The 24,231-nt window shown below is 38.5% G+C and overlaps 1 protein-coding gene and 1 long non-coding RNA gene across 9 annotated transcripts in view; one reads left to right on the top strand and one right to left on the bottom strand.

The window, feature by feature from the left end:
• PDE4D (phosphodiesterase 4D) overlaps positions 1-24,231 on the bottom strand; it is a 1,605,399-nt gene that overhangs the window by 909,926 nt on the left and 671,242 nt on the right. The gene's annotated exons all lie outside the window — the stretch shown is intronic.
• LOC112443026 (uncharacterized) lies at positions 165-23,611 on the top strand. Of its 2 annotated transcripts, XR_009491886.1 has the most exons (4): positions 165-252; positions 11,010-11,091; positions 18,339-18,491; positions 23,390-23,611. It is a non-coding gene; the product is annotated as an uncharacterized lncRNA (long non-coding RNA). The 2 variants fall into 2 exon arrangements; XR_003031311.2 differs by lacking the exon at positions 23,390-23,611 and having other exon boundaries at positions 18,339-18,715.

Here is a 24,231-nt window from a genome sequence, read left to right as displayed (position 1 = left end):
ACATTTTATAAAAGGCAAAACTATGGAGACAGTAAAAAAGATCAGTGGGTTGATGGGAGAGAGGAATTAAAAGATGGAGCTCAGAGAATTTTTAGGGCAGTGGAATTTTTCTTTATGACCCTATAATGGTGGACCATGTCATCACACATTTGTTTAAACCCATAGGGTGTAGTTAGTGAACCCTAAAGGGGCAGGGGGAGATGGAGACGACAGAGGATGAGATGGCTGGATGGCATCACTGACTCAACAGACGTGAGTCTGAGTGAACTCCGGGAGTTGGTGATGGACAGGGAGGCCTGGCGTGCTGTGATTCATGGGGTTGCGAAGAGTCGGACACGACTGAGCGACTGAACTGAACTGGACATAAACTATAAACTCTGGGTGATGATGTGTTAATCTAGGTTCATTAATTTCAGCAAACGTGCCACTGTGGTAGGGGATACTGATAATAGTGGAGGCTATGCTCGGGGTGGGGCAGGGGGCAATGGAGGAGAGGGGATATGGGAAATCTCAATATCTCCCATTCAATTTTGCTATGAATCTAAAATTGCTCAAAAAATAAATAAAGTTGAGATAGAGAGAATATACCTGTGAAATATTGAGAGGGTATAAGTCAAAGGACTTGGCTGGGGGTGGTTAGGTAGAGAGTATAAGGAGGAGTTAAGTGTAATGGGCAGGTTTCTGACCTGGGTGACTAGAAGGATGGTGGTAGCTCTCCAAGCCAGGTAACATGAGAGGTGGGAATAGCCTAGGACAGGATGAGGACATGTCCTTAAGATATAAACTTTGTACATGTGTTGAACCTGTTTTCTATTCCTAAATTTATTACCCTAAAAAAAACCAGTAATGGAATAAAATGTCAAGCGATTCAGGCACCAAGCAGGAAACTAGCAATTCCTTAGTTGGGACCCTGATTTTTATATATTAATGATTTTCTGTATATGTACTTCCCCATCTCTTAAATAAAATATGCATTTCCTAGGAGTTTTACAACAATAATTTTGTGCTATATAAAGATATTTGTATTAAAATGATGCTTGTTGTCCATAATCATAAAAATAAATTCATCTGGGTACCTCCCTGGTAGCACAGTGGATCAGAATCTGCCTGCCAATGCAGGGGACATAGGTTCAATCCCTGGTCCAGGAAGATCCCTACGGAAGCCCATGTGCCTTAGAACCCATGCTCTGCAACAAGAGAAGCCACCTCAATGAGAAGCCCATATACCAGAGCAAAAGAGCAGGCCTGCTCATCACAACTAGAGAAAAGCCTGTGTGCAGCAATGAAGACCTGGCACAACCAAAAAAAAAAAAAAACCAAAAAAATTGCTTTAATTTCCACTGGCCACACGATAATATGAACCATTATCTCACAGTCACAGCTTGTACACATGCAAAAATGTCACTAAATGTCAATTAAAGTGATATTTTTCTTTTTAAATGTTAAAATGATTCTTTTCAGTTTAACAAAGGCTTCTTACCTCCAATTCACATTTCTGCATATTAAGTGAATTTCAGTAGTACCTGTGTTTCATTACTAAACTAAATTTTGCCTTTTTTCTTAATGGTAAAAGTAGCATCACAATGATTACTTCTAATTCATATTCATAAATCAATCAAATGGCTACACTGGCCAAAGAGTTAATATAATTTCAGTTTCTAGAAATCAACGTTCAAAAACTGCATGCCCTGCAAAGTATTCTTCTTAAATGATTTCTTCTAACTTTTGGTTCATATCTCACTAATTGCTTAGGAAAAAGAAAAACCTTAGTTTTTTTTTTTTCTACCTCAGGAAACATATGGTGTAAATGCTTAAGGAAATGTGAGTCATGTCTTTGATGAGGCAACTACTGAAAAATCAGCTCCTTCTGCCTCAGTATAAATAGCATGATAAGCCCTATCGAAGGTCAGAAATCTAATTTTAAAATATGTATTTTAAGAGTTTTTATTTTAGTCATCATGCCATTTATCAGAAATGTGGTCTATTCAGTTGACCAATTCATGTTTTTAGTGAGCTTGCTTTTCATTTTCCTGAAGCGAGAGAGATGCAAAGCCCCATTTCATTGTGTTTTGACTCAAAGATCTCTGAGGTATTGCAGTGCCAAGGAAAACAATTTCTTCTCCCAATCTCTTCTGCCCTCCTCCCTCCAAGAAAAATCCTTTCACCTCCCAAACAACTTCTAAAAATACATTTTTTTCCCTCTTTTCTGTTAACTGCTCTCTTGAAACTTGAAGATGTGTCAGAAGGATTTCATTGTCATTGTTTCTTATTCCCAAATTCCCATTTGGCTCTCAAAGGACTCTTCCCTCTCTTCCTGGATGAACACTGCTGAAAGTTGGAATGGACTTGGCCACATGGCAGAGATAATGCCATTTATAAAATAGCACTCAGCACCTCCAGCATCTCACCCTGACTCTGAGCTCCATGTCCAGTGGGTGTTTGGTAAGCAGAACTGCTTAAATGACTCCTCCAGGAGGAAGGCGGCTTGATGATGGGTGAAATTCAGGCCACTTGTGTATTACCTGCAATGGAATCTTGGGATAAGAACAGAATCTCACCTGCCTGCACTTTTATATGTAAGGAAACTGAGGTAGAGGGAAGTGGCTGGATTCAATACCACCAGAATTTAAAGACTGCGTATGCTGCACATGTTTAGTTATGAGATAAAATCTGGGGAGGTCTAGTATACTTGCCACCCTTGCTGAGTCTGGACTTCATTTCCACTGACTGGTCCTCACCTTCATATAGCTCAGTACAGCTCAGTTCAGTTCAGTCGCTCAGTCGTGTCCAACTCTTTGCAACCCCATGAATTGCAGCACCTCAGGCCTCCCTGTCCATCACCAACTTCTGGAGTTCACTCAAACTCACGTCCATCGAGTCATTGATGCCATCCAGCCATCTCATCCTCTGTTGTCCCCTTCTCTTCCTGCCCCCAATCCCTCCCAGCATCAGAGTCTTTTCCAATGAGTCAACTCTTCGCATGAGGTGGCCAAAGTACTGGAGTTTCAGCTTTAGCATCATTCCTTCCAAAGAAATTCCAGGGCTGATCTCCTTCAGAATGGACTGGTTGGATCTCCTTGCAGTCCAAGGCACTCTCAAGAATCTTCTCCAACACCACAGTTCAAAAGCATCAATTCTAGGGGGGAGGAGCTAAGATGGCAGAGGAGTAGGACGGGGAGAACACTTTCTCCCCCACAAATTCATCAAAAGAACATTTAAACGCCGAGTAAATTCCACAAAACAACTTCTGAAAGCTGACAGAGGACATCAGGCACCCAGAAAAGCAACCCAAGTCTTCGAAAGGAGAGAGAAGAAATACAGCTCCACTCACCAGAACACCGACACAAGCTTCCCTAACCAAGAAACCTTGACAAGCCACCTGTACAAACCCACACAGAGTGAGGAAACGCCACAATAAAGAGAACTCCACAAACTGCCAGAATACAGAAAGGACACCCCAAGCTCAGCAATTTAAACAAGATGAAGAGACAGAGGAATACCCAGCAGACAAAGGAACAGGATAAAAGCCCACCAAACCAAACAAAAGAGGAAGAGATAGGGAATCTACCTGATAAAGAATTCCGAATAATGATAGTGAAATTGATCCAAAATCTTGAAATCAAAATGGAATCACAGATAAATAGCTTGGAGACAAAGATTGAGAAGATGGAAGAAAGGTTTAACAAGGACCTAGAAGAAATAAAAGAGAGTCAATATAAAATGAATAATGCAATAAATGAAATTAAAAACACTCTGGAGGCAACAAATAGTAGAATAACAGAGGCAGAAGATAGGATTAGTGAATTAGAAGATAGAATGGTAGAAATAAATGAATCAGAGAGGATAAAAGAAAAACGAATTAAAAGAAATGAGGACAATCTCAGAGACCTCCAGGACAATATTAAACGCTACAACATTCGAATCATAGGGGTCCCAGAAGAAGAAGACAAAAAGAAAGACCATGAGAAAATACTTGAGGAGATAATAGTTGAAAACTTCCCTAAAATGGGGAAGGAAATAATCACCCAAGTCCAAGAAACCCAGAGAGTCCCAAACAGGATAAACCCAAGGCGAAACACCCCAAGACACATATTAATCAAATTAACAAAGATCAAACACAAAGAACAAATATTAAAAGCAGCAAGGGAAAAACAACAAATAACACACAAGGGAATTCCCATTAGGATAACAGCTGATCTTTCAATAGAAACTCTTCGAGCCAGGAGGGAATGGCAAGACATACTTAAAGCGATGAAAGAAAATAACCTACAGCCCAGATTATTGTACCCAGCAAGGATCTCATTCAAATATGAAGGAGAAATCAAAAGCTTCTCAGACAAGCAAAAGCTGAGAGAATTCAGCACCACCAAACCAGCTCTCCAACAAATACTAAAGGATATTCTCTAGACAGGAAACACAAAAATGGTGTATAAACTCGAACCCAAAACAATAAAGTAAATGGCAACGGGATCATACTTATCAGTAATTACCTTAAATGTAAATGGGTTGAATGCCCCGACCAAAAGACAAAGACTGGCTGAATGGATACAAAAACAAGACTCCTACATATGTTGTCTACAAGAGACCCACCTCAAAACAGGGGACACATACAGACTGAAAGTGAAGGGCTGGAAAAAGATTTTCCATGCAAATAGGGACCAAAAGAAAGCAGGAGTAGCAATACTTATATCAGATAAAATAGACTTTAAAACAAAGGCTGTGAAAAGAGACAAAGATGGTCACTACCTAATGATCAAAGGATCAATCCAAGAAGAAGATATAACAATTATAAATATATATCCACCCAACACAGAACCGCCGCAATATGTAAGACAAATGTTAACAAGTATGAAAGGAGAAATTAACAATAACACAATAATAGTGGGAGACTTTAATACCCCACTCACACCTATGGATAGATCAACTAAACAGAAAATTAACAAGGAAACACAAACGTTAAATGATACAATAGACCAGTTAGACCTAATTGATATCTATAGGACATTTCATCCCAAAACAATGAATTTCACCTTTTTCTCAAGCGCACATGGAACCTTCTCCAGGATAGATCACATCCTGGGCCATAAATCTAGCCTTGGTAAATTCAAAAAAATAGAAATCATTCCAAGCATCTTTTCTGACCACAATGCAGTAAGATTAGATCTCAATTACAGGAGAAAAACTATTAAAAATTCCAACATACGGAGGCTGAACAACACGCTGCTGAATAACCAACAAATCACAGAAGAAATCAAAAAAGAAATCAAAATTTGCATAGAAACTAATGAAAATGAAAACACAACAACTCAAAACCTGTGGGACACTTTAAAAGCAGTCCTAAGGGGAAAGTTCATAGCAATACAGGCATACCTCAAGAAACAAGAAAAAAGTCAAATAAATAACCTAACCCTACACTTAAGCAACTAGAAAAAGAAGAAATGAAGAACCCCAGGGTTAGTAGAAGGAAAGAAATCTTAAAAAATAGGGCAGAAACAAATGCAAAAGAAACAAAAGAGACCATAGCAAAAATCAACAAAGCCAAAAGCTGGTTCTTTGAAAGGATAAATAAAATTGACAAACCATTAGCCAGACTCATCAAGAAACAAAGGGAGAAAAATCAAATCAATAAAATTAGAAATGAAAATGGAGAGATCACAAAAGACAGCACAGAAATACAAAGGATCATAAGAGACTACTATCAACAATTATATGCCAATAAAATGGACAACGTGGAAGAAATGGACAAATTCTTAGAAAAGTACAACTTTCCAAAACTGGAACAGGAAGAAATAGAAAATCTTAACAGACCCATCACAAGCACGGAAATTGAAACTGTAATCAAAAATCTTCCAGCAAACAAAAGCCCAGGTCCAGATGGCTTCACAGCTGAATTCTACCAAAAATTTAGAGAAGAGCTAACACCTATCCTGCTCAAACTCTTCCAGAAAATTGCAGAGGATGGTAAACTCCCAAACTAATTCTATGAGGCCACCATCACCCTAATACCAAAACCTGACAAAGATCCCACAAAAAAAGAAAACTACAGGCCAATATCACTGATGAACATAGATGCAAAAATCCTTAACAAAATTCTAGCAATCAGAATCCAACAATACATTAAAAAGATCATACACCATGACCAAGTGGGCTTTATCCCAGGGATGCAAGGATTCTTCAATATCCGCAAATCAATCAATGTTATACACCACATTAACAAATTGAAAAACAAAAACCATATGATTATCTCAATAGATGCAGAGAAAGCCTTTGACAAAATTCAACATCCATTTATGCTAAGAACTCTCCAGAAAGCAGGAATAGAAGGAACATACCTCAACATAATAAAAGCTATATATGACAAACCCACAGCAAACATTATCCTCAATGGTGAAAAATTGAAAGCATTTCCTCTAAAGTCAGGAACAAGACAAGGGTGCCCACTTTCACCATTACTATTCAACATAGTTTTGGAAGTTTTGGCCACAGCAATCAGAGCAGAAAAAGAAATAAAAGGAATCCAAATTGGAAAAGAAGTAAAACTCTCACTGTTTGCAGATGACATGATCCTTTACATAGAAAACCCTAAAGACTCCACCAGAAAATTACTAGAACTAATCAATGATTATAGTAAAGTTGCAGGATATAAAATCAACACACAGAAATCCCTTGCATTCCTATACACTAATAATGAGAAAACTGAAAGAGAAATTAAGGAAACAATTCCATTCACCATTGCAACGGAAAGAATAAAATACTTAGGAATATATCTACCTAAAGAAACTAAAGACCTATATATAGAAAACTATAAAACACTGGTGAAAGAAATCAAAGAGGACACTAATAGATGGAGAAATATACCATGTTCATGGATTGGAAGAATCGATATAGTGAAAATGAGTATACTACCCAAAGCAAATTAGAGATTCAATGCAATCCCTATCAAGCTACCAACGGTATTCTTCACAGAGCTAGAACAAATAATTTCACAATTTGTATGGAAATACAAAAAACCTCGAATAGCCAAAGCTATCTTGAGAAAGAAGAATGGAACTGGAGGAATCAACCTACCTGACTTCAGACTCTATTACAAAGCCACAGTTATCAAGACAGTATGGTACTGGCACAAAGACAGAAATATTGATCAATGGAACAAAATAGAAAGCCCAGAGATAAATCCACGCACATATGGACACCTTATCTTTGACAAAGGAGGCAAGAATATACAATGGATTAAAGACAATCTCTTTAACAAGTGGTGCTGGGAAAACTGGTCAACCACTTGTAAAAGAATGAAACTAGAACACTTTCTAACACCATACACAAAAATAAACTCAAAATGGATTAAAGATCTCAACATAAGACCAGAAACTATAAAACTCCTAGAGGAGAACATAGGCAAAACACTCTCCGACATACATCACAGCAGGATCCTCTATGACCCACCTCCCAGAATATTGGAAATAAAAGCAAAAATAAACAAATGGGACCTAATTAAACTTAAAAGCTTCTGCACAACAAAGGAAACTATTAGCAAGGTGAAAAGGCAGCCTTCAGAATGGGAGAAAATAATAACAAATGAAGCAACGGACAAACAACTAGTCTCAAAAATATACAAGCAACTCCTACAGCTCAACTCCAGAAAAATAAATGACCCAATCAAAAAATGGGCCAAAGAACTAAATAGACATTTCTCCAAAGAAGACATACAGATGGCTAACAAACACATGAAAAGATGCTCAACATCACTCATTATCAGAGAAATGCAAATCAAAACCACTATGAGGTACCATCTTACGCCAGTCAGAATGGCTGCGATCCAAAAGTCTACAAGCAATAAATGCTGGAGAGGGTGTGGAGAAAAGGGAACCCTCTTACACTGCTGGTGGGAATGCAAACTAGTACAGCCACTATGGAGAACAGTGTGGAGATTCCTTAAAAAACTGGAAATAGAACTGCCTTATGATCCAGCAATCCCACTGCTGGGCATACACACTGAGGAAACCAGAAGGGAAAGAGACACGTGTACCCCAATGTTCATTGCAGCACTGTTTATAATAGCCAGGACATGGAAGCAACCTAGATGCCCATCAGCAAATGAATGGATAAGAAAGCTATGGTACATATACACAATGGAGTATTACTCAGCCATTAAAAAGAATACATTTGAATCAGTTCTAATGAGATGGATAAAACTGGAGTCTATTATACAGAGTGAAGTAAGCCAGAAAGAAAAACACCAATACAGTATACTAACACATATATATGGAATTTAGAAAGATGGTAACAATAACCCTGTGTACGAGACAGCAAAAGAGACCCCGATGTATAGATCAGTCTTATGGACTCTGTGGGAGAGGGAGAGGGTGGGGAGATTTGGGAGAATAGCATTGAAACATGTATAATATCATGTATGAAACGAGTCGCCAGTCCAGGTTCGATGCACGATACTGGATGCTTGGGGCTGGTGCACTGGGACGACCCAGAGGGAGGGTTGGGGGGTGGGGAGGAGGGAGGAGGGTTCAGGATGGGGAACACGGGTATACCTGTGGTGGATTCATTTCGATATTTGGCAAAACTAATACAATATTCTAAAGTTTAAAAATAATATAAAATTAAAAAAAGTATTTGATATGATAAAAAAAAAATAAAATAATAAAATATTCAGAAGCAAAAAAAAAAAAAAAGCATCAATTCTTCAGCACTCAGCTTTCTTCACAGTCCAACTCTCACATCCATACATGACTACTGGAAAAACCATAGCCTTGACTAGATGGACCTTTGTTGGCATATAGCTCACATGTAGCTAATTTCTGACCTAGGTTTCCCACCTGTCAAAATATCCAGAGTACCAAATTTTCAACTGATTTCAAAGAGAACTGTGTTCAGATGCACTTGTGTTTGCAAGTACAACAAGTAGGCTTTTAATTTATTATTATTATAACATAAATATGCATTTATTGTGGAGAATTTTAGAAATAAGAAAAAAGAATAAGGAATCTCTATCTGTAATTCCCCACTCAGTGATAGCTAACATTCATAGTTTGCCACCCAAATCCATGGCTAACAGATGGATGTATTTACTTCTAGTCTTTAAAAATGTCATAGATACTTCCAAAATGAATACTATGTAATATAAAGACATATCCTGATTTTTCGATTTTTATTGTAGGAAGTTTTCCATACTTCAATATTTCAAATATTCTGTGAAAATTGGTTACATAACAGTGTATGCAGGCATGGGTAGTTAAACCCAGCACTGCTTTCTCTATTCACTGAGGATAAAGCCCACATTTCTTAGCTTGACCTGCTGCATATCCTCTCGTCAGCACTCCAGGCTTACCCTCAGACACTTGTAAATGCCATACTTTCACCTATGTTTCTTTCACACACGTGATTCTTTTTGCTTGGAATATCCTTCCCTGTGATAGGCACAATTTTCAGATGGCCCAGAAGATTCCCATCTCTTTGTATCCATACCCTCTATAATCCCCTTCTCTTAAATGTGGGCTAGACCTATGAGCATGAGATGTTATTTCTGTGGTCGGGTTACAGTATTTGGAGAAAGTGAAAGGATTTTACAAATGGAATTAAGCATTCCAAGTCTTTTAATTAACTTAAGTGGGCTTGACTTAATAAGGAGAAAGTTTTTAAACAGAGGAATTGGGTCCTTTCTCAAGAGGGACATTCTCCTACTAAACTTGAAGAAGTGAGCTGCCATGTTGGGGGAGGGCTGTGAGAGGGTGATGAACCACAGATAGTCTTTGACACCTGAGAGCAGCCTCAGCTGACAGCCTGCAAGAAAGCAGGAACCTCAGTCCTAAAACTGCAAGAGACTGAATTCTGCCAACAACCTGAAGGAGCTTGAAAAGAAGACCCTAGCCCCAGAAATAAATGTGCCTGGTCACCTCCTGACTGCAGTCTCATGAGCCCCTGCATGTAGAACCCAAGTAAAACTGAGCCAGGCTCCTGACCCAGGAAAACTGTGGAATCATAATTATTTTAAGTCACTGAATCTGTAGTGGAGTGATACTCAACAATAGTGAATGAATATCTTCCCTTTCTCTCTTCCTTTGGCAACTTCTGCTAACCTTTCAGATCTGAGCTCTGAGGTCCTTCCTTCAAGGAGCCTCCCCTGGCCCTTCTATTTATTTTTTGTCTGGCTCCTTTGTACTTCCCCCATCCACAGCCATCACAGACGGATAGCAATTGTCTATTTTCCCACCTGCATGTCCCCAATGCGATGAATAACTGTGAATGCTGAGGCTCAGAGAGATGAAAATATTAGTGTTTAATGTTCAAAATACAGGGGGACATCTGCGGAAAGATGACACATGTGAACCACAAACTTGAATTTAACAAATTTACCAACACAGGATGTATTTTAAACAAATATATAGTGAATTGACCATAATGCATAATGGTCTAATGTATTATCTGAAACTGGCCACACACTGAGATGACTCAGAAAAACCCATTGAAGCAAATTTCACTGAATAATTCATGTGTGCATTAGCTGTGTAGATACAGAACCTGAATCTAGATCCAATTTGTGCACAGCTTTGTCAGGTTTTATGTCAAAATTAGTTAGAGTGAATAAAACTGTACATTTATGGTAATTTCTCATTTATTTATTACCTGTGAAGAAAACACAAGTTTTTAAATTTTTTTTCCTGCTGGGTTTCAAAGCCTAGTTAGCAGACAGGATCCCAGAAGCAGTTCTGTGCTGGGGTTGTGGAGTGACTCATCAGTGAGATTACAGGAGGGAGCATGGTCTACATGCTAATTTTGTCAAGCTGAAACCTTTCCAGATATTAGAAATGAAAGCAAGTAGATGTGTGTAGATACTTTACTTCCATATTAAAGATAGGGGTGAAAACAATAATGCAGCAAAAATGAACATAATGGCCCAGTAATTTCCTATTTTTTTATGATGATGGGAAAAAACCCTCTTTCTGTTATATACAAAACTGCATATTTATCTGCCTTATTCACTGTTGTACCTGATCTAGGGTTGGACACTCACTGAAAAAGGTCAGCATCGATTGGCTTTTGATAAGGACAAAATTCTGCATCTTCAGCATTGCTGGACTGGTGAGTTAAGATTATTTCCTAAGGTCTATCAGTTCCTTCTAACTGTGTTTGCCAAGAAGAAGAGCTGTCAGATCCTGGAAGACTTCAATAATTCTCAAGCTTTATGTTTCATAAGAATCACCTGCAGTGCTCCTTTAATGTTCAGATGCCAGGTTCTTCCCTCCCCAAATTCTGATTCCCTTAGGTTTCAGGGGGGGCCCCACACATGTGTTGTAAACAAACCCCAGAGCCGATTACAGGTGGTTTAACTCCCACCTTTCAGAACTGCTGAGTAAATCACTAGATATTTGTGGTAACTGCTTCTCAGATGACTTGCCGCTATGACAGAATATGTTTGCTTGGTGTCCTCTGCTCTGCATGAGAAAGACACTTCAAAGCATATGGCATGGGTCTGTGTGTGTTAGTCGCTCAGTTGTGTCCAGCTCTTTTGCAACCTCGTGGTCTGCAGCCCAGCAGGCTCCTCTGACCATGAAATTCTCCAGGCAAGAACACTGGAGTGGGTAGCCATTCCCTTCTCCAGGGGATCTTCCTGACCCAGGGATCAAACCCAGGTCTCCCATCTTGCAGGCAGATCCTTTACTGTCTGAGCTACCAGGGAAGCCCTGGGGGATGTCCCTTTTCTAATAAATCTCCTAATCAAAATGAGGAGTAGAAAACTCACATGCCTTTAGACATTAATCAGGGATGCAGATACATAGAGCAAGCAGGTGGGAACTCCACTGGGGCTCCAGAGAGAGAGTCCCAAGCCAGAGCCACTATCAATGTGCCACTCCTGGAAGGTGGGAATGTGAGCTGAGTGTTGCCAGATTGGCTGTATTTTCAAGAGAAACAGAAAATTTGATTTTTATGTAAATTCCTCTGATTTAAAGAAAACACTGGATTTTTAAAATAAAATCCATAATTGTGTTAAGGGGACCTATTTTCAACTTCTGCCTTTATCTATTAGGATGACTCATCATAATATCACAAAGTCATTGACAGTGATGGTGACATGAAACAGGAAGGAAACCCATCCACATGATGTTCCTCAAGAAAAGACATTTAAGAACAAGGCTGCCTTTCATTTACAGAACTCAGTGCTAGGAGAAGGAGGTGTTTCCTAGTGTTCACTGAGAACTCTCAAATGGGGTTTCCTCTCCCTCTTCCCCGTAACTCCCCTCCCCCTCATCTTTCTCTTCCTTCAGTGAAAAAGGTTTTCAGATCTTCATTCCGACAAGTTCCCACACTTAGTCACTCACACTCCTCTGAAGTAGGTAAACTCCAGGTTGTGTCTACAATACATGAAAACGTTATTGAGTGAAGTGGATTTCTGTGTCTGCCCTGGACTCAACCTCATTCCTCAGGCTGACCTGCAGCTGATACGATCTTAGGGTTTGGGGAGTGCTGGGGTGAGGAGCATGGGGAAGCAGACAGTTGGGATCATTCAAGCAAGGTTGTCTTAGACTATTGTCTGCTCTCAGGGGCTAACAGGAACCATCTTCACTATTGCCAGTGAAGAACTTCACGAGATGGCACCTCTCAGAAATGATGGGAACCATCAAAACCTCCCAGTTATCAAACTTTATTGGTTTCCCGAGGTATCACTTTCTCCCCTTGCACACTCTCTGTATTGGGTGAAAATCCTGGAGAGCACTGGTAATTCCTAAATCAGGCTAACAAGCAGGAAAACCTCTATAATCTGAGCCCAATAGCTCCATACGGCAAATCTGGCAAAAGTCTGTGCGGAAAGTCCCTCCAGAAAGCACTGACTTGTGCCAAGTTATAAAAAAATCAAGGCAGTGCCACTTGCTCTGCCCCCAAACCACTAAGATCAAATAATATTTTGAGCTTTTTAGAACCACTTATTGGTGTGAATACCATAAATATAAAAATATATCTACTGTATGAGGCAGGAAGTTTCAATTATCCCATTATAAACCCTTTATTTCATAATATATCACTGAGATCTTGATAATGATCTCAACAGGATGTTTTAAAGATCCACTGGTGAGCATTTTAAAGAATGATTATCCAGAGGGGAAAGCCAGGCTTAACTGAACTATGAACATGTTTTCAATGATAAAATCTGGTTGGCTTAATCCCTAAAGAGAGCTCTTATTTTAAAAGCTTTGTTTAAAAAATAAGAGACATCTAATTATACAAAGAATAAACCTCTGGTGAAAGATGATTGCTTTGAGATATCTGATAGGTTAAATTACGTAATGCTTGTTCTTAATTTTGTTTATTGTGATATCAATAAATCTAGTGTTTAAAGAAGTTAATATAATGACAGAAAGTGTTATGAAAACTCACCTGTTTTGTTGCAGCCAAAATCACTCCTATTGTTTGAAGATAGAATTTGCTTTGTATTCAGATTGCTAGTTCCATTAAAATCTGTACTTTTGAGCATGCCAATATTCAACTAAAATGGGCCCATACATATACTTGAATGTGTCTTTCTCTGTGTAAGATTTCACACCCACTAAAAATAATGTTCATAAAAATATTTTTAATGGTATTGGTAAATACTCTACTAATGCTGTTAAATGCAGATTGCCAAACTACAACTACATACAGCCAATGATCCCAATTTAAAATATTATGCATAAAAAATGAAAAATATTTCCCACTGTTGAAAATAAATAACCTTTAATGATGGGATTAAGAGTGAATAAAGCAAATTAAAACCACAATGAGATACTACTTCACATCCATTAGGGTGGCTATTATGAAAACTGTTTTAAAAATAAGATAATGGATGAAACAAACATTATCTCTAAAACAGAAGCCACATGAGTATTTAAAATCTAAAATGTATTAAATTCATGCCTTTGACATGAGAAGAGTAAGATAAAAGTAAAAGACTAATTGCATAGGTGCACTTAGTCACTCAATCATGTCTGACTCTTGCGACCCCATAGACTGTAGCCTGCCAGGCTCCTCTGTCCATGGGATTCTCCAGGCAAGAATGCCGGAGTGGGTGCCATTTCCTTCTCCAGAGGATCTTCCCAACCCAGGGATTGAACCACATCTCCTGCATTGCAGTCAGACTCTTTACTGACTGAGCTATAAGGGAAGCCCTAAAAGACTCATTAATGTAAGCCTATAATAGCAAACTATCATCTGAGAATATTAAAACATTATAGATTGTTTTCTCAAGAAACAGATCTTCATTTAATAGAAATTACCTCTAGAGTAATTTCTAGAGGTAATACCTATATGGTATGGACCAGGGGTTTAATTGTTTTACTTCATACTATTTTAAGCTATTGAGGCATAATTTTGATAATATAAAGTTCAAAAAGTACTTAAGCAACAAACACACATGAAGTTTAATATTTCCAGTAAAATACAAATAACTTGTGGAGTCAAGGAGCTCATGTAGAAATGTGCTGTGCTCATCAAATTCCTCATTTGTATACATGAGCTTCTTGAAGGCATGAATGTTCCCAAAAGTTGCACCCATCTCTCTTATTTATAGTATTAACTTACATGAGCTTCATCCTGACTTTCTTAGTAGCAAATTTCTTGAATTAGAATCACTGAGATCTTACCAATACTAAGGGAAATAGAAATGAAAATATTTTTCTGTGTTCTGTGAGCACTCTAAACCAGACGAAAAAAGAGTTTGCAGTACAGTTACTGAAGTTTCATAGTGGTTTTGCCAATTAATTTACTTTTTGTTCTTAACATAGCATTTCTTAAATGTCTAATGCTTAAAAAATGTTAAAAATTCTTTGGTAAATCTCAAGTTGGTTGATCATGATGGTGTGATCACTGACCTAGAGCCAGACATCCTGGAATGTGAAATCAAGTGGGCCTTAGAAAGCATCACTATGAACAAAGCTAGTGGAAGTGATGGAATAGCAGTTGAGCTATTTCAAATCCTGAAAGATGATGCTGTGAAAGTGCTGCATTCAATATGCCAGCAAATTTGGAAAACTCAGCAGTGGCCACAGGACTGGAAAAGGTCAGTTTTCATTCCAATCCCAAAGAAAGGCAATGCCAAAGAATGCTCAAACTACCGCACAATTGCACTCATCTCACACACTAGTAAAGTAATGCTCAAAATTCTCCAAGCCAGGCTTCAGCAATACATGAACCATGAACTTCCAGTTGTTCAAGCTGGTTTTAGAAAAGGCAGAGGAACCAGAGACCAAATTGCCAACATCTGCTGGATCATCGAAAAAGCAAGAGAGTTCCACAAAAACATCTATTTCTGCTTTATTGACTATGCCAAAGCCTTTGACTGTGTGGATCACAATAAATGGTGGAAAATTCTGAAAGAGATGGGAATACCAGACCACCTGACCTGCCTCTTGAGAAGTTTGTATGCAGGTCAGGAAGCAACAGTTAGAACTGGACATGGAACAACAGACTGGTTCCAAATAGGAAAAGGAGTATGTCAAGGCTGTATATTGTCACCCTGCTTATTTAACTTATATGCAGAGTACATCATGAGAAATGCTGGGCTGGAAGAAGCACAAGCTGGAATCAAGATTGCCGGGAGAAATATCAATAACCTCAGATATGCAGATGATACCACCCTTATGGCAGAAAGTGAAGAGGAACTAAAAAGCCTCTTGATGAAGGTGAAAGAGGAGAGTGAAAAAGTTGGCTTAAAACAACATTCAGAAAATGAAGATCATGGCATCTAATCCCATCACTTCATGGGAAATAGATGGGCAAACAGTAGAAACAGTGTCAGACTTTATTTTGGGGGGGCTCCAAAATCACTGCAAATGGTGACTGCAGCCATGAAATTAAAAGACACGTACTGTTTGGAAGGAAAGTTATGACCAACCTAGATAGCATATTCAAAAGCAGAGACATTACTTTGCCAACAAAGGTTTGTCTAGTGAAGGCTATGGTTTTTCCAGTGGTCATGTATGGATGTGAGAGTTGGACTGTGAAGAAAGCTGAGTGCTGAAGAATTGATGCTTTTGAACTGTGGTGTTGGAGAAGACTCTTGAGAGTCCCTTGGACTGCAAGGAGATCAAACCAGTCCATTCTAAAGATCAGTCCTGGGTGTTCTTTGGAAGGAATGATGCTAAAGCTGAAACTCCAGTACTTTGGCCACCTCATGCAAAGAGTTGACTCATTGGAAAAGACTCTGATGCTGGGAGGGATTGGGGGCAGGAGGAGAAGGGGACGACAGAGGATGACATGGCTGGATGGCATCACTGACTCGATGGACTTGAGTCTGAGTGAACTCTGGGAGTTGGTGATGGACAGGGAGGCCTGGTGTGCTGTGATTCATGGGGTTGCAAAGAGTTGGATACAACTGAGCGACTGAACTGAATTGAACTGAACCTTAAATTCTTTAAATTAGGCTGGATGTTATGATTCATTGCTAAAAGCAAAAAATACTGAAAATATAATATTTAGGTAGTGTTCTAATGATCCTGGTTATAACTCTGTGGAGGTAATACATTTACTTGGCGATATGAAGCAGTGAACCTGATGTGAGCAGCTGACTCATTGGAAAAAACCCTGATGCTGGGAAAAATTGAAGACAGTGGAAGACAGTGACAGAGGACAAGATGGTTGGATGGCATCGCCAAAGGAATGGACTTGAACTTGGGCAAACTCAGGGAGATAGTGAGGGACAGGATGGCCTGGCATGCTGCAGTCCATGGTGCCACCAAGAGTCGGATATGACTTAGTGACTGCACAACAACGTGATGCAAGCAAGCTGCTCATGACATTGGAAAAAAGTTTGGAAAAGAGAGAAGTGGACAAAATATACCTGTATCCATACTGAAGATTTAAAGAGATTAGTGTGTGGATTACTAAACAATGTGACATACCCAAACCTTCTTTGTCACAGGAAAGCAAAATCAATGGTCAAATTATCCATTTCCTCCCTCTACTCCCCATTTTCAACACACACATATTTTTAAAAAAGAAAATTCAACTTGATTTGGTTGGGCACACCTAAAGTTGATTAGTAAATTAGAATAATAAAACTTGGTATTTTTCAATCTATTTGCCTGGAAATAACAAAGACAGTTGGGTTTCCCAGGTGGGGCTAGTGGTAAAGAACTTGCCGCCAGTGCAGAAGACATAAGAGATTTGGGCTTGAAGATCCCCTGGAGGGGGGCATGGCAACCCACTTCAGTATTCTTGCCTGGAGAATCAATGGACAGAGGAGCCTGGTGGACTGCAGCCAGCAGTGTCAAAAAGAGTCAGACACAACTAAAGCGACTTAGCATGCATGCACAACAAGAAAGTTAGGTAGAACTTCCAAATCCCTCTCTAGAGTCTATGCTTTTAACCCCTATGCAGATAGGATTAGTAGTGCTTATTTGTAGAATAAGGGTAATAATAATAGTAGCCACATAACACTGTGGTAAGAATGGAACTGGACTACTCAACATGCGATTTAGCACAGTAGTTGTCTAGCTTTTAGGAAACACATAGTCACTACTACTTGTCATTCATTTCTGGCAGAGAGAATAGGATAAGCAAAGGCAAACAGAGACATGGCAAAACCTAGCCTGTTTGAAAGTGAGTGTTAGTTGCTCAGTTGTGTCTAACTCTTTGTGGCCCCATGGACTGTAGTCCACCAGGCTCCTCTGTCTGTGGAATTCTCCAGGCAAGAACATTGGTATTGGTAAACCATTCCCTTCCCAACCCAGGGACTGAACTCAGGTCTCCTGCATTGCAAGCAGATTCTTTACCATCTGAGCCATCTGGGGAAAAAATTAAAAGTTTAGCATAACTGAAACATAAAAATAATTGGAGAGTGAGAGGAGCAAAAAGAAAAGCAGGAGATGTAGGCACATTTACTGCCTAGAGTGCCTTGTTGAGAACTTTACCTAAAGAGTTATGAAAGGAGGTGGTGGCACTTTATAGCTGGACCATTTTTAAGAGTTTTAAAAGGGATGTCATTGGAAACAAGGACAAAAGTTTTAAGGGTACTGCAGAGGTTCGAAAAGAGAGATGAGAGATGAGAAGAGAGATGAGAGTTCAAAAAGAGAGTTGAGAATCTGCTCTCAGACAGAAACAGATTTTAGAAATCTCTTTCCTTAACATAATTGTGTTTGTTTAATTCACTGTCATTAACTGAGGTTGGAGTAGCCAGCCTCAAAGACAGCCCCAAAGATACTTGCCTCCTGGTATTCATGGCCCCTCCTTCTTTATATCAGATTGATCTATGAGACCAATAGAATTGACAGAAGGGATGGGGAGTAACTCTTTGAAGATTAGTCATAAAATATTACTGCTTTTGCTTTTGTCTCTTTGATCATGCACTCCACTGGAAGTCAGCCACCATGTCATGAAGACATTCATGCAGCCAGTGAAGCAGGCTGTCTGCACAGGAAATGAGACTCCCCACCAAGAGCCAATACCAACCTGACAATCATGCAAGTGAGTCACCTCAGAAGCACATCCTCCAGCTCCAGTCAAGCCTTCAGGTTGGTAACCCTGGATGACTTCTTGACAGCAACTTCATGAAAGACCCCAATCCAGAATCACCCCAGGAGGAGCTTTCTGAATTCCTTACCCATACAAACTGTGAGAAGTCAACCATGTTTATCACAAATTGTTGTTAATCATGCTTACAGTTAATGCTGATCAATTTGGGGGTTAACTCATTACAGAAAAGCAGGAAACTAATAAAGATTTGGGCTTCCCAGGGGGTGTAGTTGTAAAGATCCCTGGGTTAGGAAGACGCCCTGGAGGAAGAAATGGCAACCCACTCCAGTATTCTAGTCTGGAAAATTCCATGGACAGAGGAACCCGGTGGGTTACAGTCCATGGGGTCACAAAGAGTCAGAGACTGAGTGACTGAGCACACACAAAATAAAGATTTCTCTCACCTATACCTAGACCCGGTATTGCAGACAGATTCTAAGATTCCCATCTTCTTGTGTAATTTCCACTCTTTGAGTGTTGATGGAAATCTGTGAATACGATGGAATACCACTCCATTGATTCTGTTACTTTACAAAGATTTTTCAGATATAATTAAGATTACTAATCAGTTACTTTGAGTTAACAAAAAGTAGCAACTTTGCTGGTAGGCCTGATTGGATCACACCAAACCTTTAAGTCTCGATTGAAGGGTCAGACTCAAAGTCAGAGTAAGCAGCAGGGAACTTCTGCTGACCTTGAAGGAGCAAACTACCATACTGTGGAGAAAGTTATATGACCCAGACTGGCAGTAGCCTCTAGGAACCTCTATCCATCAGTCACAAGGACCTGAACTCTGCCAACAAACTAAAAGAGCTTGAAAAATCCCAAGCTCAAAATAATGACTGCAGCCCTGGATAACACTTTGACTTCAGTTTTGTGAGTTCCTGAGCTAAGAATCCAGCCACTCTGTGCTCAGGCTTCTTGCCTACAGAATGGTAAGATAATAAATGGGTGTGTTTTAAGCTGTTATATTATCTAATTTGTTATACAGCAATAGAAAACTAACATGTGATTTAGATGATGAGATCTTAGACTTTCAGCTAACACCACAATAGAATGAGAACTTGAGGGAACACCAAAGGGTGTTAGTGTATTTAACATATGAAAGGGATGTGAACCATTTCCTAGGAGCCACCCTTCCGAAGGACATCCAATGATCCTCACTTTCTGGGTTCACTCCCTCGTAGTCCCCTCCCATAATGAATAGGACTGATGCATGTGAACAAAAGAATATTTATAAGTCTTCAGTCAAATCTTCAGATGAATCCAGTCAAGTCTTCAGATGAATGCAGTTTGGATGGATATCTTGATTGTGATATTATGAGAAATTCTGTGCTAGAGGCATCCAGCTCAGCATCTCTCGAATTACTGACCCAAAGAAACTGTGGGCATAGTATGATGCTGTGTTATCTTAAGCTGCTAAGTTTGGGGCATATGCAGAAATAAGTAGCTAATTAAGAGATGTAAAGGGTAGCTTCAAAAGACTGAGCTTCTGTTCAGTTTGCAATAGAAGAAAAAGAAAAAAGAGTTGTTCATTAGTATTTAAGGGGAGGTTTGCAGACAAGCACAGCTACACCTGCGGTCCTCATCCCCCTCGTTAAATGGATTACATGTCACAGATGGAAAAAAATGATAGCTGAAGACAAAAGACTTTGACAACTGGACCAGATGAAAAGATTAAGCATTCTTCTCTCCCCTGGCTTTTCTCCTTAACACCTTGCACTATCTTTAACACTCTCTTAACACCTTTCTCTATGCCTTGCACAGAAAAGAGCAGCAAATAAAAAAAAATCCTCTGGACCAAATGACAAAGTGGAAACACATGCCTATTAGACACAGTGGAAATTATAATATGAAGGGTTCCTTTGAACTGGGGAATAGGGACTATATCCTGGGATGAGGAACTAATGCTACACAGGAATGTAACTGCAACTCATTGCTAATTTTCAACTGAATTTCAAGACAAATTTAATGTTTGGAAAGTAGTTAGATTGGAAATGTTGAAGCCATACCAGATATACAACTTGAGAATGAACATAAGCAAATAAATTTAGAAGAGTGTCTTAAAAGTAATTCATTTTTGATTATAAAAATTAAATTTGTTACTGTAAACATTTGAAATAAAAATTAAAGAATATGAAATGAATTCATAATCCCTGTATTTAGAGCTAAACACTCAACAGCTTTTTATACATTTTTTATAAAATTGAAATATTCCTGCCATTAAAATGCTGTGTTTTTCATCTACATTTAACTAACACTAATAAAACAATTTCCCTGTGCTAGTAAAACTGTGTTTAAACTCTATCTGACTGCTTCTTTTAATAATTTTTAAACTACAAGTGTATGCCCAATGCTAAAATCTAGATAGTGAGGCAGATACTGGAAAAATCCTGAAGAAAAATAATGCTACTATTTAGGAATTAATATTTACTTTAAATCTTTTTAAAAATACACATATTACATGTATGTCTATGTTTTTTTTACAAAGATAATACACTATACATACTCTTTATTTTGATCTTCTTTGGTTAGCAAAATATTGAGAGTATGTTCAAATAAAAATATCATCTTATGATTTATTGTACATTATAGTTTATTATAATTATATTTTTATCATCTAGACACAATTAATATATTTATGATGAGCTGTCATTGTGGTGAATTTAGGTTATTGTCTTTGATAAAATTTTGAACATGTATCATTTCAAATTTACATTGCTTCTTTAGGACAGACTCTCAAAAGTATAATTACTGGGTGGAAAGTATTTAAATAAATTTAAGTATTTGATCGGAGAAGGCAATGGCATCCCACTCCAATACCCTTGCCTGGAAAATCCCATGGATGGAGGAGCCTGGAAGGCTACAGTCCATGGGGTCGCTGAGGGTCGGACACGACTGAGCGACTTCACTTTCACTTTTCACTTTCATGCATTGGAGAAGGAAATGGCAACCCACTCCACTGTTCTTGCCTGGAGAATCCCAGGGACGGGGGAGCCCAGTGGGCTGCCGTCTATTGGTCCCGCAGAGTCGGACACGACTGAAGTGACTTAGCAGCAGCAAGTATTTGATAGATAGAGTAAAAAGTTTGCAATAAATATTGTAGCTATTTTTATGTTGACTGAAGAGTGAAAAAGAGAAAGAAAGAAAAACGGTTGTTAAGTAGTATTTAAGGGGAGGTCTTCCTCTACTGTTGACAACACAGGGTATGAGCACTTTCATTTTTATAGCATCCATAGGTAAAAATGGTATCTTGGTTGTTTTCATTCATATATTTTTATGAGTAGTGAAGTTTATTTTATGTTTATTTGACATGTTTACATTAGTGAACGTCAACCTATCAGTGTCTCGTTGTTCGGTCACTCACTCAGTCATGTCTGACTCTTTGCGACCCCATGGACTGCAGCACACCAGGCTTCCCTGTCCTTCACCATCTCCCAGAGTTCGCTCACACTCATGTCTATTGAGTCAGTGATGCCATCCAACCATCACATCCTCTGTCGCCCCCTTCTGCTCATGCACTCAATCTTTCCCAGTATCAGGGTCTTTTCCAATGAGTTGCATTAGGTGGCAAAAGTATTGGAGCTTCAGCATCAGTCCTTCCAATAAATATTCAGGGTGGATTTCCTTTAGGATTGACTGGTTTGATTTCCTTGGAGTCCAAGAGACTCTCAGTCTTCAACACCACAGTTTGAAACCATCAGTTCTTTGGTGCTCAGAAGGAAACGACAACCCACTCCAGTACTCTTGCCTGGAAAATTCCATGGATGGAGAAACCTCGTAGGCTATAGTCCACGGTGTCACAGAGTCGGGCACAACTGAACGACTTTGCTTTCACAACTTTCTTTACGGTCCTACTCTCACATTCATACATGACTACTGAAAAAAAATCATAGCTTTGACTATATAGACTTTTGTCGACAAAGTAATCTCTTTGGTATACATTTAAAATTGCTGTGTTCATCCTTTGTAAGAGCTTTTTATATATTAAAGGTATTAACTCTTTCTCTATGCAATTTTTTCAATTTGTGATTTCCTGTTCAGTTATTTTTATCCTTTTCAAGTAAATTAAGTTTAAATACATTTATATAGTTAAATATATTAATATATTCCTTTATAATTTCTGATTTGAAGTTGTTGGAGAGGTTACCTCAAACATCCAAGATTATATAAGTATTCAAGATATTTTCTTCTGGATGTCTGTGGATTTCATTTTTATAGCTAGTTCTCTAAAACTCAGTGTATGTGTGTGCTCACTTGCCTAGTCGTGTCTGACTATTTGCCACCCCATGGGCTCCTCTGTCCATGGGATTTTCCTGGCAAGAATACTGGAGTGGGTTGCCATTTCCTCCTCCAGGAGATCTTCCTGCCCCAGGGATCAAACCTGCATCTCCTGAATTACAGGCAGATTTTTTTTTTACCACTGAGCCACTGGGGAAGCACCCATAACTTTATATTTGAACCTTATTTTGCTGCTATCAGCACGCCTGTGCTTGTCCATCTAACAAGGTTTCAATTCAAAACAAAGTCAGTTTTCTCAAGTCCTTCCCTCCCCTTTACTCACATGGATAAAATAGTAACAAATACTAAAATCTGAAAGTCAAAATGAGGGATAAAAAGAAAATTAGATGAAAAAAACCCAAGCATGTATATCACAGAAAAAGTTTCTGGGGTAAGTTGTACAGTCTCATCGCTAAAAGTAATCTTTACAGAAGTCCAGAGAATTATGTTCAAAGAAAAAACAAAAATGATGAAACATTTCGATTATATTTTATAATCCACCCACCATTTAAATATGGAACATTCACAGTTATTACTAGGATCAATGCCTATTGTGTATGTCTTTGAAATGAGAACATTCTATTCCTATAATCTTTCATTCTTAATGTATTCTTAGGAGACAGGAAGAAGAAATTATCACCATTCAGGAGGAGACTAACATCTTTTAATAGCAAGTCTGGAAAAGAAGGGCATTTGTTTCACACAAATACATTTTTTGATTCATATAATTATGGTATCTTTGAAAGACTTAATTTGACCTTGACAAAAATAATTATTTTAAACTATGAGTTAAGTATTCTAAGCTATTTCCCTTGGATTAAACAAGAGTTATATATGATTCAGGCACTTTTTTTCTGGTTTCTTCACTGAGACAACTGTGGGACATATTATAGCTTAGTACTCAAGGATCAAATGGGAATTATCCCAAAATGAATCCGCAATCCAGTGAGGGAACTTGATTGAACACAGAGCTCATACTTCCAGTTCAGTACTGCTACTTCCTTGTAATAAGTGAGAATCAGCACTTTTTTAGCAGAAAGAATGCTTATAGATCATTTAATGCACCCCTCTTCTTGACAATGACTTTGCTTTTATTTATCAAAAGTAGAAAATAATAAGTGATATTTTCCTTTTGGCATTGCCATTCTATAGAATGGCAGATATGTCCTTGCTTTTCCAGCCTACTAAGTTATTCTGATGTTCATACTCATAATACATATGAAGAGAAGATTGTCTACAAAAGATAATTTTAGTGGAGGAAAAATAAAGTCAGGATTAAATGTCACATGAATACAAAAAAAAGAAAATGTATTTCTGTAGGAATGCACTTCTCCCATCAATGAGTGGGACAGTTAAATGTATCAATCTCCCACACATCAATGGAAGAATAAACTGTGTAGTGATGAGTGCATAAAAGATTTTCCTCTGAATAGTAGAGAATACACAGTCATAGTAGCT

Source organism: Bos taurus, chromosome 20 (genome assembly GCF_002263795.3).
Source record: "Bos taurus isolate L1 Dominette 01449 registration number 42190680 breed Hereford chromosome 20, ARS-UCD2.0, whole genome shotgun sequence".
Taxonomy (NCBI): domain Eukaryota; kingdom Metazoa; phylum Chordata; class Mammalia; order Artiodactyla; family Bovidae; genus Bos; species Bos taurus.
This window is presented reverse-complemented; position numbering and strand designations above follow the sequence as displayed.